The following is a 14,939-nucleotide window of genomic DNA, read 5'->3' on the forward strand; positions in this document are numbered from 1 at the left end:
CCTGAGGTCTGTTTGCAGGTCAGACACATGGACTTCTTGGGCAGGCCTCTGTCTGGGTGGCTCTGCTTGGGAGGCGTCTGCAGGTGGTTTTGCCCCCATGACAGATGCTCCCACATGGCGGTCACTGGGGGCCCAGCTTTGAGATGCCCAGAGCCTGGAAATCCCTCATCCCTCCACTACGGAGGTGCCCTGCAGGCAGGCAGCCATCCTGCAGGCAGGCCCGTGTTTGGAGAGGCGTCGTGCTTCAGAGGAGGGGACCTCCACAGTCACCCCAAGTGACTGCCACAGTCCTCCAGTCCAGGGACACGGGCCTCCTCGGGTGGGGAAGCCTTTGCTCTCTTCTAGCCCCTTCCTCACCACAGCAGAGACTCCGGAGTGAACTGTCCAGTGAAAATCCAAGTGCAATGTCATGAAGTCAAAGACCTTTCCCCAAATGTGGGAAATGGTGTGTTTCCAAAAGAGCAGTTGTCACTCCCGGTGTGATGTCACTCCACAACCAAAGACAGAGGCCTGCCCAAGAAGTCCACGTGTCTGACCTGCAAACAGACCTCAGGGGAGGGAAGTGACACCTGCAGTCTCAGGCTCACTCTCAGCCTGCCAGGAGGGGACCGTGGGAGACAGAGGGTCACCACTCCCCTGGCCCATGTGTGGTCTCCCCATAACTCACTCTCTAAGGACCCAGAGGCTTCATAAAGGAAAACAATCATCAGGGGGACTTCTGGTTTCCAGGGTGACATTAGGAGCTGAACAAAGCTGAACATATTTCCTAAACACATTTCCCTGAATCAAAACATCACATGGTACCCCATAAAATGTGAAATTTTTTATGGTCTCTTTTTGTGTCTGTTACAAAATAAATTTAAATCTAACTCAATAGCAAGGAAAACACCACTGTTGTTTTTTTGTTTTTTTTTTTTTTTAAGGCAAAAGACCTGGACAGACATTTCTCAAAAGAAGACATACAAATGGCCAACCGCTATGTGAAAAAATTCTCAGCATCTCCAATAAGCAGGGAAATGCCAATCAAAGCCACGAGGAGAGATCGCTTCAGATGTGTGAGGATGGCTGTTATCAGAAAGCCCAAAGATCATGTGTTTGCGAGGATGTGGAGAAGAGGGGATCCTTGCACACCTTTGGTGGGAATATCAATTAGGGTAGTCATTTTTATGGAAAATAGAACAGAAGTTCCTCAAAAAAAAAAAAAAAAAAAAAAAAAAAGGAAACCCTACCATATCATCCAGCATTCCCACTACTGGGTCTCTACCCGGAGAACTGAAATCAGAAAATCAGAATATCGAGGAGATGTTTGCATTCCAAGGTTTATTGCAGCACAGTTCACAACAGCCAAGATACAGAAACAACATAGCAGATGAAGAGATTAAAAAAATGTACGGGGCTGGGGATGTGGCTCAAGCGGTAGTGCACTCACGTGCGCGGGGCGCTGGGTTCGATCCTCAGCACCACATAAAAATAAAATAAAGATGTTGTGTCCCAAAAGCTAAAAAAAAAAAAATTAAAGAATTCTCTCTCTCTCTCTCTCTCTCTCTCTCTCTCTCTCTCTCTCTCTCTCTCTCAAAAATGTACATTCACACAATAGAATATTATTTGGTCTTCGAAAAGATAAATCTGGAAGACATTATGTTCCATGAAACAATCCAGGACAGAAAGACAAAAGCCTATGCTCTCTCTTCTACAGGGATCCGAAACAGTCTAACCCTAGGAGTAGAATAGGCAATGGAAAGGAGCTACCACAGCCCCAGACTCCACAGAAAGGAGTTACTATAGCCCCAACCTCCGCGTCTGCACAGTGAGCTCAGTTTCCAGGCTGACCTCTGCGGCCCCAAGTTCCAGGCAGCTCCCATGCCAACTTGGCATCCTGGCACCAGGGTGGTTCCCACCTCCTCAGCCTCAGGTGGGTCCCAACACCAGGCTGATCTCCACAGCCCTAGTCATCATGCCAACCCCTGTGGACCCAGCCTCCAGGATGGCCTCTGTGGACACAGGATCCAGTCCCCCCACTGAGCTAGCCTGTGTGAGCCCAGACTTCAGACCTGCCCCAGTGCCAGGTAGACACCTTTTGTCTCAAACCCCACAGGACCTGCTCAGTGCCAGGCGGGTCCATGCAGCGGGTGGATACTGTTCCAACAGGCCCACAGGTCCAGGCCTGTGCAGGAGACCTCAGCCCTGAACAGCCCCCACTGGCACAGGACTGGCCTACACACCTCCATCCCAGGCCAGCCCTTGCAGACTGTCTGCTAGGCCAGCACCAGCACAGGTCAGTCCCCACCCTCCTTGACTGGGGGCCACTCTCTATGGCCTCAGCCCCCAGAGGACCCAGTGTCCAGGCCTAGCCCAGTGGACCCCGGGGAGGAGCCAGCCCCTGTGGACTCAGGTCCAAGGCCCACTTCAGCACCAGGTCAACCCTTGGGGACCTGGGTGCCGGGCCTGCCTGCCTCAATGACCCAGCAGCAAGCCCACTGTCAGACCCCATTGGACAGCCTGCCCAGATCCACTGGATGGCTGACTGTGAGAGCCTTCCGCAGGCAAAGCAATTGCCATGGACAGGACTAAGTCCCCATTTCAAAAGACATGGTCGTCACCAGGCCCAGTGGTGCACACCTGTAGTCCCAGCAAGTCTGGAGGCTGAGGCAGGAGGATCGTGACTTCAAAGCCAGCTTCAGCAACTCAGTGAGACCCTAAGCCACTTAGCAAGACCCTGCCTCTAGATAAAAAATAAAAAGGGCTGGGGATGTGGCTCAGTGGTTCAGCACCCCTGGGTTCAATCCCTGGCATCAAAAGGGAACAAAAAAGGCACAGACATCAGCCTCAGGCAAGGAGAAACAGGAAAAGCCACAGAGACACCCCACCCGCAAAGGAACACAATGATTCCCCAGTAGCTGACCCAGAGGAGAGCAAGAGTATGAAAGTCTGGACAAAGTATTTAAAGTAATTGTTTTAGGGGAGTTCAGCAAACCTCAAAGAAATACAGAAAGAGAATTCAATGAAACCAAGTGTTTAAATTTTGCCGAGGACTCGTGCTTGTGTCTGCCCATGTGCTCTGCCTTCTGGTTCAGCACCCTCCCCTGATGAGGAGGTAAGAATGACAGGCAGCCACAGTTCCCTGGTGACTCCTGCTCTCAGGCCCGGTTGGCAGTGGACCCGGCAGACCAGGTTCTCACCTGAAAGCCCTGATCACTTTCCAATCTCTTCCCTCCAGTTGGTCCTTGGTCCCTTCTGGTCCTGATCAAATGCAGTGGCTTCAGGTGTCAGTCCCTGGGCTGTGCTGCCGCTGAGCACCATATGTCCTGTCCCGGGGCCAGCGCTTTTGCAACAGCCATCAACGACCACTCTGTCCCAGGACCACTGCCCTGAGCAAGGCCTGCTGGGCCTGCGTGTCCTGCCCCAGGGTCAAGGCAGAGCTCTGCTTGCATTCCGGAGGGGCTGCAGGGAAAGCCAGAGGAGGGCACCCTGCACCCTTGGTCTGTTCCCCGAACGCCCCACGGTGCATGTGGCAGGGCTCCTCCTGGCATGGGGCGCGGGTGGGGCTGCAGGGATGACTCCTCTAATCCTGGCACAGCTCAGGCCATCAGACGGAACACAGGACCTGTGGCCTGCTGATAAACGGGACATGACTTCGGGCTGTGAATAAGGCCCCGCAGAGTGAGCTCATAGGACTTCCAATCACGTTGAGGCCACCCCCTGTGTGCATCAAGGAGCAAGTAGGATGTACAAAGTTAGACAAAGCCAAAGTAACACAAAATGACATTTTTCCGTCCAGTGCCTGCAGCATAGACCAAATCCTGACGACTTGGATTTTAAGTTGTGGGCTGCAGAACTCACCCTTTGCAACACCAAATGCAGTCTTTTCTGTACAAGAGTATACATGGGTATACATCTGTCTGCGTTTCCAGCTCTTTCTCTCATCGCGGAGGGGAGAGAGTGCATCCTCTAGGCTCTGGTGACCCAAATGTCATTGGGAGAGAAACATCACCCCACCCCATAGGGCTGAGCTGTGGGCAGGGACGCAGGGTCCTCTCCCTGACTGTGTGGAGCTCTCCGGGAGGGGCCAAGGGCACATTCAAACTCTCCTAAGAGCCACTTGGGTCATAGAGTGGGGTAGGGGGCCTAAGGGAGGTGGGACCCCCTGGAGGCAGCAGAGCCCAACCAGCACCTGCCGCTGGGTCAGAGGCCCCTGGAGGAGGGGACCCTCCGCCTCCAAACTCCCAGCAAGGTCAGCAGAGAGTGGCCTGAGGGCAGAGCCCTGGCCCACAAGGAGGTCCAGGTGTGCTGTTGAGAAGGCCAGGTGCAAAAAGTATATAGGGAGAAGGTTCCAGAACAGGGTCTAGGGAGAAAGCCCCCCTAGGCCATCTGGGCAGTGGAGCTTGAGGAAGGTTCTGGAAGGAGCCGACCCTCCTCTCCCCCACTCCCTCCCTTTGCTATCACTCCTTCCCATTTTGTCTCCCTTTCTGTCTACACTGCTCCCCATCTGGCACTGTCAAGACAAGCGTACCCAGCGGGTGACTCCACCAGGCAGGTCACATGGATGAGGCTGGCTTTGGTCACACATCACATGCAGATGCCCCACCCATCTGCACCCACCGCCCCCTGCATGCCAACTGCTCCTTCCTGCTTCCTCTGCTCCCAGGCAGAAGCACCCCCACACCTCAGCCCTCCTGCAGCAGAGGCCAGCCCAGGGCTCCTTTTCCTCTCAGGCCTCAGGACTCCCTTCCTGTGCAGAATGGGGGTGGGGGAGGCAGCAGGGTCACTTTGAGCCAGTCCTGGTGTGTGTGTGACCATGCATCTGGGCCTGGGTGTCCCCTTCTCTCTGCTGTGAACCTAACCCTGTGGAGAGCAGGGACTACATCCTTTTCTTCTTTTCACCCTCCACTTCACTCCAGGCCTGGCCTGGTGCCACTTAGTGGGGAAGCATGTGGCCTATGGAGTCAGATAAAGCTATGTGGGCTTTGGGACCACAAGTGGACACACAAAGCAAGGCAGGCCTCACTAACAAGAGGACATTTGAGCTGAGCACGGGGGTAGGAGAAGACCTGACCATGGGGGTGCCTGGGGAAGATCAGTAAGTGCAAAGATCCTGGGGCCAGCATATGATTGACATGTCTGAGAAACGGCAAGGAGGCGGGTGTGGGGAGAGGAGGCAGAGTAAGTGAAGGGCCAGGGTTGGGAAGCACTGGAGACAGATCCCACTGATCCTGTAGCTCACAATCGGGACTTAAGCTAGTATGCGGTGAAATGAGGGACCATTGGAGAGTTTTTAAGTGGGGCAGTCACTTAATCCGACTTTTGTTTAACAGGAATTTCCCTGGTGTGTTGAGAATAGATGAAGGGGCAGAGCAGGGAAGCCAGGCGAGGGGGACCATTTTATCCATAATTGTCAAAACCAGAAGCCACCAGGGGCCCTTCTGGGGTGAATGATCAAACAGACTCCGCATGTTCATGCCACGGAATACTCTGCAGCCACGAAAAAGAAGAGACCGCTGACACTCAGCAGCCTGGCGCACCTCCAGAGATGAAGCGGGAAAGGTCAGAGCCAAAACGAGGGACTGGGGTTGTCACTGTGCGTGATTTTGCCATTCTGACAAACATGCAGTGATTTCTCATCGTGGTTTTGGTTTTTATTTCTGAATGGCTGAGGATGTTGAATACCTTTTCCTGTGCTTATTGGACATGAGTGCTGTTTGGTAAAATATCTATTATTGGTCCATGATCCAATTGATTTTTTTGATTAATGTTGAGTTTTGAAAATTCTTTTTTTTTTTTTAAGTCAAGTTAGTAATTTTATTTCAATCACATCACACAATGAAACAGTTCTATAAAATGTCTGATTGCAGTTTCCTGAAGCAGTGGTTTCCTGTTCTCAGGCAGGAAGAAGCCGACATCGCGTCACCATATTTTTTTGTAATTTCTGCTCCCCTGCACCTGATCACCTGCAGGGGGCACCCCACTCTCCAGAAAGCCCATCCTTCTTCCTGGGTGTACTCATCTAGATGTGGTGGTATTTCCGGTGGCTGAGGAAGCCCCTCCACTAGATTCTTAAGAATATCTTGTGGAATATCCTCATCTGGATAAGAGGCAACTGTGCACGGTCGGCCTTCTAGGAAGGCCTGTGGGCAGCCTGCGTCCATAGCTAATTGTACAATTGCCACTGGGGCCTTCTGGTGAAGTTGAGCGGCTCCTCCTTGTCTCCATCCACCTGGGAGCCAGGATGTGCCGAGTGTCCTTTGTGATCCCATTCATTTCCACAAAATGCCATGTGTCTTGTGTTCATTAGGACCACGCTCTCACCACAGTCTCGCCGTCCACGGTGCACAGTTGATGGAATCTTGAAGTTTTATTGATACTATCGCAGCAAGTTTGCAGGAGGGTTGCATTTTCCCATTCAAGAGATGCCATATTGGGGCAAAAATGGCCCACGGCTGGGCTGCCCTCGAGGAACGAGACATGTCCCCCACTGGCCAATCCTTCCTCTATCCTGAAGTTAAGCCGGCTCCAGAATTCTAGGAGTTGTTGGTTGGAATGTATTCCTTAGGATTTTCCACATGGCCGATCACACAATCACATTTTCTGCAAAGGAAGAGAGTTTTTTTGGCTTCCCTTCTGGTCCCTGCCTCAGGGAACTGATGGAAGTCCTGGTCAACAGCAGCCTGGGCTCAGATACTCTTGCTGGAGCCCCTGTTTTAGAAATGACACATTATTTCTTCCACCATTAAGTATCATGTAAACTATAGGATTTTTATAGGTTTTCTTCATCAAATTGAGGAAGTTCCTCTTTTCTGAGGGTTTATCATGAGTGGGTATTGAATTTTGTCTATTCTTGAATTTTCTGCATTAATGGACATGATTCTGTGATTTTTCTCCTTCACCCTGTTAATATGGTGGATGATACTGATCTTCACACATTGAACCAACTTTTCATTCCAAAGTTAGTGCCAATTATCACCTTGTAGAATTCTTCTTACATCTTGCTGAATTCTGTCTTCTAATATTTTGTAAAGGAAATTTGTGTTTATATTCATAGAGGAGAGTGGTCTGTAGTTTTTTTCTTTTTGTGACAGTGTCACAAAAGATGGTGTCTTTGTGTGTCTGGTTTTGGTATCAAGTCCGCACAAGTTTACTGGTTTTCTTTCTTTCTTTCTTTCTTTCTTTCTTTCTTTCTTTCTTTCTTTCTTTCTTTCTTTCTTCCTTCCTTCCTTCCTTCCTTCCTTCCTTCCTTCCTTTCTTTCTTTTCTGTACTGGGGATTGAACATAGGGGCACTTAACCACTGAGCCTCATCCCCATCCCTTTTTTGTATTTTATTTAGAGAAGGGTCTCACTGACTTGCTTAGGGCCTTACTAAGTTGCTGAGGCTGGTTTTGAACTCACAATCCACCTGCCTCAGCCTCCAGAGCCGCTGAATGACAGGCGTGTGCTACTCACTGTGCCTGGCTTTACCGGTTTCTTCTAATTGTTATATCATTTGTTGAGGGAGAAGTGGACAGGCATTGATGTCTCTAATTATCCTTTATCTAATTATCTAATTATTTTAAATAATTATCCTTTATCTAATTATCTAATTATCCTTTCACTTCTATAATTTTTTGATGAACATATTCTCCAACTCTGTTGTTAATGGTTGATATAATATTTAGTATTGTTATATCTTGTTGATGGGTTGGCCACTGCAATCATGAGACAATGTACCTCTCCATCTAGTCATTTTCTTTTGTTTTAAAGTCTCTTTTATATGTTGTTAAAATTGCCACTTCTGCTTTCTTTTGAATAGTATGTGCAAAGTATGTCTTTTTTATTTTTATTTTTTTGGTGCTAGGGATTGAACCCAGGGCCTTGGCATGTGAGGTGAGCACTCTACCAACTGAGCTATATCCCCAGCCCCAAAGAATGTCTTTTACTATTATTTTATGTCAGCCTGCTTTTATCACTATATTTGAGGTGGTTTTCTTACAGACTGCATACAGTTGCATCATATCTTTAAATCTCTTCTTCCAATCTCTTTTAATAGGTAAATTTTGTTCATTTACATTTAATGTAATCATCATCATGTTAGGATTAGGCAGGCACAGTGGTGCACACCTGTGGCCTCAGCTCCTAAGCAGGCTGAGGCAGGTCCACCTCTTGAGCACAGGAGTCCAAGGCCAACCTAGGCGATGTCCTGAGACTCCACCTCAAAAAAAAATTTTTTTTGAGTCTATGTCAGGCATTTTGTTTTGTTTTCTGTTTGTTTATTCTGTTGTCTGCTTCTCTGTTATATTTTTGTGCCTTCCTGTAGGTTACCTGAACTTTTTTTTTTTTTTAGAATTCCATTTTGATTTGTCCATATTGTTTCTGAGTGCATGTGTTTCTGTCGGCTTTGGTGATCGGTTTTTATAGGCATTATATTATGGAAGCATAATTACTTGTCACAATCTATCTACTTCTCCTGAGGTATACCTACTTCTATGTTTCTTTGCCCTCCTCAGTTGCATTTGTCCCCACCCCCTTTTAAAACAACATGACCGTCTTAAATATTTCCTCTGCCTGCATTTAGGATAAGCTTACCAGTGTTCTACTCTTTGCTTAAACTGTTAATCATAACTTAGAAAACTCTGGGGGGAGAAGCAAATTTATGGTATTTACTTCTATTTTTGCTCTTTTTCTTGATGTGCTATATTATTTCTTTTATCATTTCCTTTCTACCTAGAGAATTTTTTTAGCCACTCTTTCATGTTATTTCTACTGATGATAATAAAATCTTTTAATTTTCCTTCCTCCCAAAGGATATTTTCCCCTTGTAGAAGATTCTGGGTAGAGGTGTTTTGTTGTTGTTGTTGTTGTTGTTTGTTTGTTTGTTTTGCTTTGTTAAAGCACTTAAAACATATTTTCTCACTTCCTTTTGACCTCTAGAGTTTCTGATGAGAAATATGCTCTTATTCAAATTGCTTTCCTTTTATACATAAATTGTCATTTCTCTCTGGCTGAACTCATTGTGTTTTACTTCCATTTCAGATTTTAAATTTTTTTTTATTCTTTTAGTATTGAAGATGGAACCCCGGAGTGCTTAACCACTGAGCCACATCCCCAGCCCGTTTAAATTTTATTTATTTATTTTTTTAGTTGTAGTTGGACACAATACCTTTATTTTACCTATTCATTTTTATGTGGTGCTGAGGATCAAACCCAGCACCCAGCAGGCACTAGGTGAGTGCTCTACCACTGAGCCCCAGCCCCAGCCCCCCAGCCCATTGTATATTTTATTTAGGAACAGGGTCTCACTGACTTGCTTAGGTCCTCGCAAAGTTGATGAGGCTGGCTTTGAACTTGCGATCCTCCTGCCTCAGCCTCTCAAGTGCTGGGATTACAGGTGGTGCACACTATGCCCGGCTCAGAGTTTAATTATGATGCATCTTGATACGGATTTCTCTGGCTTTATCCTGCTGGAGTTTACTCAGTTCTTTGAATCTGTAGGGCTATATCTCTTGCCCAATTTAGGAATTTTCAACCACTATTTCTTCAAGTACTTTTTCACTTCTGCCTTCTTTCTTTCTGGGACAATAATTGTATGAGGAGTAGATCTTTTGTAATATTCCTATAAGTCCCCAAGGCTCTGCTTAATCTTTTTCAGTCAGCTTTCTCTCTGTTATTCCTCCTCCTCCTGCTCCTCCTCCCCCTCCTCCTCCTCCTCCTCTTCCAGTGTTCTAGGTTGAAGTTCACTGCCTCTTTCTCTGTCTTTTCCATTCTGCATTGAGCTCACTCACTGAGCTTTATGTTTCATTTTTCACTTCTAAAAATCTCTGTTTGGTTCTTCTTTATATCTTCTATTTCTTTACTGAAACTTTCTATTTCTTATTTGTTACAAGCACATTGGTTTTGCCTATAAATATTTTTTTAAACTTGATTGCCTTACAATCTATTAGAAAATTCCAATACCTTTGTCATTTAAGTATTCCCATCTATTTATTATCTTTTAAAAACAAAACACTTTTTAATAGGCTTTATCTTTTTGGAGGAGTTTTAGGTTCAAAGCAAATTTGAACATAATGTATGGAGTTCCCATACGACCTTCTTCCCTTTCCACTGCCACAACTTGCCACAAGATCCACATCCCATACACAGTTATATATGTGTTACAATGTCACCATCCAAAATATATGATGACATGCAACTGCCATTGTAACATCATACAGAATCTTTTCACTCCCTAAAAATCCTCTGTGCTTTGCCTGCTCACCCCTCAGGCTCTCTTAAGTCCTGGCAATCACTAATTTCTTTTTAAACTCTCTTGAGTTTTGCATTTTTCAGAACATCTTATAGTTGGAATCATACAGTAGTAGCTTTTTCAGAATTGCTTCTTTCGCTGAGTGATCTGCATGTAAGCTTCCTCTGTGTCTCTTCAAGACTCAGTAGCTCTTTTTTCTACAGAACATTTCATTGTCTGGATGCCACAGTTTATCCATTCACTGATGAAGGGCATCTGGGTATCTCCAAGTTTTGGCAAGTATAAATAAAGCCATTGCAAATATCTGTTGCAGGTGGTGTGGGCATAAATTTTCAATTCACTTGGAAGTTATTTTTAATAGCTACAACAATTTTTTTAAATGGATCGTCATGATGGTAGCAAAACAATGTAAATGTACTTAATGTCCCTAAACTATACACTTAAATATGATTAGGTTGGGGCTGGGATGTGGCTCAAGCAGTAGGGCGCTCGCCTGTTGTGCGTGTGGCCCGGATTCAATCCTCAGCACCACATACAAAGATGTTGCGTCCGCCGAAAACTAAAAAATAAATATTAAAATATGTGTGTGTGTATATAAATTTAAAAAAATAAATATGATTAGGATGGCCAATTGTCTGTGGTGTATATTTTTTTAAATACTGAAAACACATCCAATAACTTACTACTTTAGTTTCTCAGTAAAATTGCAAAGTTCCAACAACATCCGGAATCAAAACCTAAAAATAGGTTGAGGTTGTGGCTCAGTGGTAGAGCGCTTGCCTAGCATCTGTGAGTCCCTGGGTTTGATCCTCAGCACCACATAAAAAAATAAATAAAATAGAGGTATTCTGTCCATCTACAATTTTAAAAACCCTAAAAATATACATATGCTCTCATCAAGTAATTCCATTTCTCATCAAGTAATTAGGCAAGGGAATAATATTGTAAGTATAGACACATTCGCCACTAAGTTTCTTACATAATAAAAACTGAAAAGCCACTTACATTTCCAAATAGAGAATTTATTAACTATTACTCTGTATACCTCCCCACAATATATCTATTTCAAAATTATGGTCTAGATATATCATTTTGACATGAAATTTTTCTTCCCAAATTTTGTCATGTTGAAAAAATGCAGATTGCAAAACAGCATACATAGTGTGTGTGTGAGTGCATGTGTGGCTATATATTGGTTTCCAAGTGATGGATCTGGACAATTAGCTGACAAGCTCTGGAGATCATATCAAAGCTGCCTGACGAGCTGGGGATCCTGCCCAACCCTGTGTCACACAGAAGAGCACAGTGGCCACCTCCTGAGTGTGCGCTCTGGGCCGGGCTCACCAAACCCTCAGACAGCCCTTCATGGTAGGCATTTCCTTTCCTCCTGTTTCATAGATAAGGACTCAGGGAGATTGAATGCCAGGCCCAGGCTCACAGCCAGTCAACAGCAGGGTGACAAGACTGGAGCCCTGGCTGTGTAATTCTGAGACCCACCTTCCAATTGATGCCCCAGGGCACCTTCTCTACACCCAGGCCCCAGTCTGGACAGTGTTTGCTGTTCAAGGAATTCCAGGGCTGGTTAAGAAGGAAGATACGGCCACAAGGTGGCAGTAGAAGCTGCAAGCTTTATTTGGGGGATGCTTTCAGAGGTTTGCAGGGTAGAGGGAGTCCCTCAGGCTTGAGACAGGAGAGACCTTATGTGGAAGTGGGCAAGTGACCTCCGCGAGAGAGGGACATTGGACAGGGGGTTCATGGGTCCAGGAGATGTTATAAGCAGCCGCCTGGGAGTCTGAGTCACAGAGCTCCTAAGGTTGGCCGCACTTGGAGCCTTCCTAGTCTTGGGGTGATCTCATCTATGGCCAGGAGATGTGGGGCAAAGCAGGCCGGCTCTAAGTAATCAAAACTATGCTTGTTTGGGCTATGTCTATTAATATTAATCTATTAATATTAATCTATTAATATGTGGAATTTTGTTTCTATGTATCAGTTAAAATTAATTTAAATGAAAAAATATTTTAAATTAAAAAAGTATAATAATATATGCATGTATATTTGACGAGTGCAATAACCAATAACTGTCCATTTTAATTATTGGTTACTCAGAGTACACTGGATGGGAAAGATAATTAAGCATTTAAAAAATATTTTTATTTTGCTTTAAAGAAGGCAAATATATCTGTTTTCTAATACCTATGTAAAATTAAATGTATGCATATAGTGAAATATCACATGATACCCCAATATTATGTATAATTTTCATATATTAGTTTACAAAATAAAATACATTTAAAAATTAAACATCTGGATGTGTAAAATTTAAGTTTGCCTTAATTAGCCCTTTGACTGTTGGATATGGGTCTGCTATAAAGAAACAAGAAACTTAGGGGCCAAAATACCAGGGCCATCTCTGACTCACAGCAGACAAGCCCCCAAAGGCTACAACTACCAGAGACTCCTGAGCTGGGAGTTGAGGCTTGTGGAGTTGAGGGACTGCGCAAGGGGAATGAAGCTCTGCTGGGGTCTTCTCCTGTGAGCAGTCTCCTCAAGTCCTTCCATGATGCAACTGAGACTGTGACTGTGGTTAAAATAAGGAGTTCCCTTCCCATGAGGCAGAGGACATTCTGCTGTTGTTAATTTTCTTTCTTTTTTTTTATTATGGTGAAATGCTTATAACATGAAATTTATCATTTTAATTCCTCCATGGAGGCAGGGTACAGATTTCACTAAGTTTCCCAGGCTGGCCTCCAACTCAATCCTCCTGCCTCAGCCTCCCCAGTAGTTGGGATTACAGGTGTGGGGTACTGCACCAGGTATACAAGTACACAGTTCAATGGTATTAGTTACATTAACAGTGTTGTACCTTTTTGCCTTTTTACTTGAATCTTTTCAAACCCAAATTCTGTACTCACTAAACCATAACTGCCAGACTGCCTCCCAGCCAGCAGCCTGAGCCCCAAGAGAGAGTTGTCTCTCAGAAGTGATGTTCCGCGGCTACACTGAAGGGCAAGCTAAGCTGCAGTGGCCTGGAGGCAAACTTGACTTCATTACACAACTGAAATCTCTACCCGGAAAGAGCTGAAGCCTCATTTCCACAGCATGGGAAGCACGGAGCTGCATGTTGTCAGACTGCGCCTGCGCAAAATCATGCGCCCTGCCCCGTGCGTGTGACCACCTCACACCTCCTGAGTGTGCATTCCCTGCCCAGACGAACTTTAGCTTGCCCTAGCTTTAGGGTAGTAGTCACAGCTTTGGAAGCAATTCCCCGTGGCCTCCTTATTGGATGCAAATAAATTAATAAGATTCCATTTCATGCATATGCCATATTCCATTTATCCAGTCATCTGCTGATGGACACTCTGATTGCTTTCATCTTTTAGCTACTGAACGTAGGTATTCGATCAAGTACCAGCTTTCTTTTCTTCCTCTTCTTTTTTGCATTGCTGAATCATAAAATTCTGTGTGTGTGTGTGTGTGTGTGTGTGTGTGTGTGTCCGTGTTGCACACGATGGGCAAGAGCTACATCTCCAACCTCTGTGCTTAACCCTCTGAGGAAGCTCCAGTGTGTCCCACAACAGCTGTAACATTGGGCATTCCCACCTGTAATGCACAGGGATTCCAGTTTCTCCACATCTCAACACTCAACATCTTAATGGTGTGAACTGGTATCTCATCGTGGTTTTTATTTACAGTTCACTAATGGCTAGCACCTTTGAATATGCTCACTAGCTATTTATACATCTTCTTTGGAAAATATCTATTCCGATCTTTTGCACACTTTTGAATTTTTTTAAATTATGTTGTTGGGTCGTAGGAGTTGTTTATATCTGGATATTCATCCCTTATCTGGCTCATGATTTGCAAGTCTTTTCTCCCATTTCAAAAGTCACTTTTCCACTGTGTTGATTTTGTTCTTTGATGTAAGATAGTTTTTAATATTTATGAAGTCCAAATTACCTAATTTTCTTTCGTTGCTTCTGCTTTTAATGTCACATCCAAGAAATCATTGCCAAGTCAAATAAAGCTCTTGTGCTGCTTTCTTCTAAGAGCTTCATGATTTTAGCTGGTATGTTTAGATTTTTATATATTTTGAGTTAATTTTTGTATGTGGTGCTAAGTAAGAATCTACCTTTTTTTACTTTGCATGTGAACATCCAGTTTTCCCATCATCGTTTATTAAAAATATTGTTCTTTCCCCCATTAAATGGCTTGACACCCTTATAAAAAAATCAATTAATATGTTTCTTAGTCCATTTTTGCTGCTCTAAAAGAATATCTGAGACTGGAGAATTGCTAAAGATCAAGGCATTGACAATTTTGGTTATTGGGTGAGCCAGCTCTCTGTTTCTAAGATGGCACCCAATGCATTCTGTCTCCTTTATTCCAATGGGACAATTTCTTCTGAATGTGTCAAGTCCTCTGATGTTTCCTCTGTCATTTCCATTATGTCCATCCAGTGCAATTTTATTTTTATTATTTTTTCACTTCTAAATTTGCACTTAGTTTTATCTTCCATTTCTTTGCTGTGGTTTTAGTTTTCATTGTTCCAAAAGTGTTTGTAATTGCTTGTTGGAGCATTGTTTGAAAAATCTTTGTTGGCTGGGCATTGTTGTGTACACCTATAATCCCAGCTGCTGAGGCTGAGACTCACCAAGTTCGAGGCCAGCCTGGGCAACTTGGTGAGACCGTGTTACAAAAGAAAAAATAAAAAGGGTTGGGAATGTAACT

The sequence above is a fragment of the Spermophilus citellus genome, assembly GCF_964194105.1.
Source record: "Spermophilus citellus genome assembly, chromosome: 12".
Taxonomy (NCBI): Eukaryota; Metazoa; Chordata; class Mammalia; order Rodentia; family Sciuridae; genus Spermophilus; species Spermophilus citellus.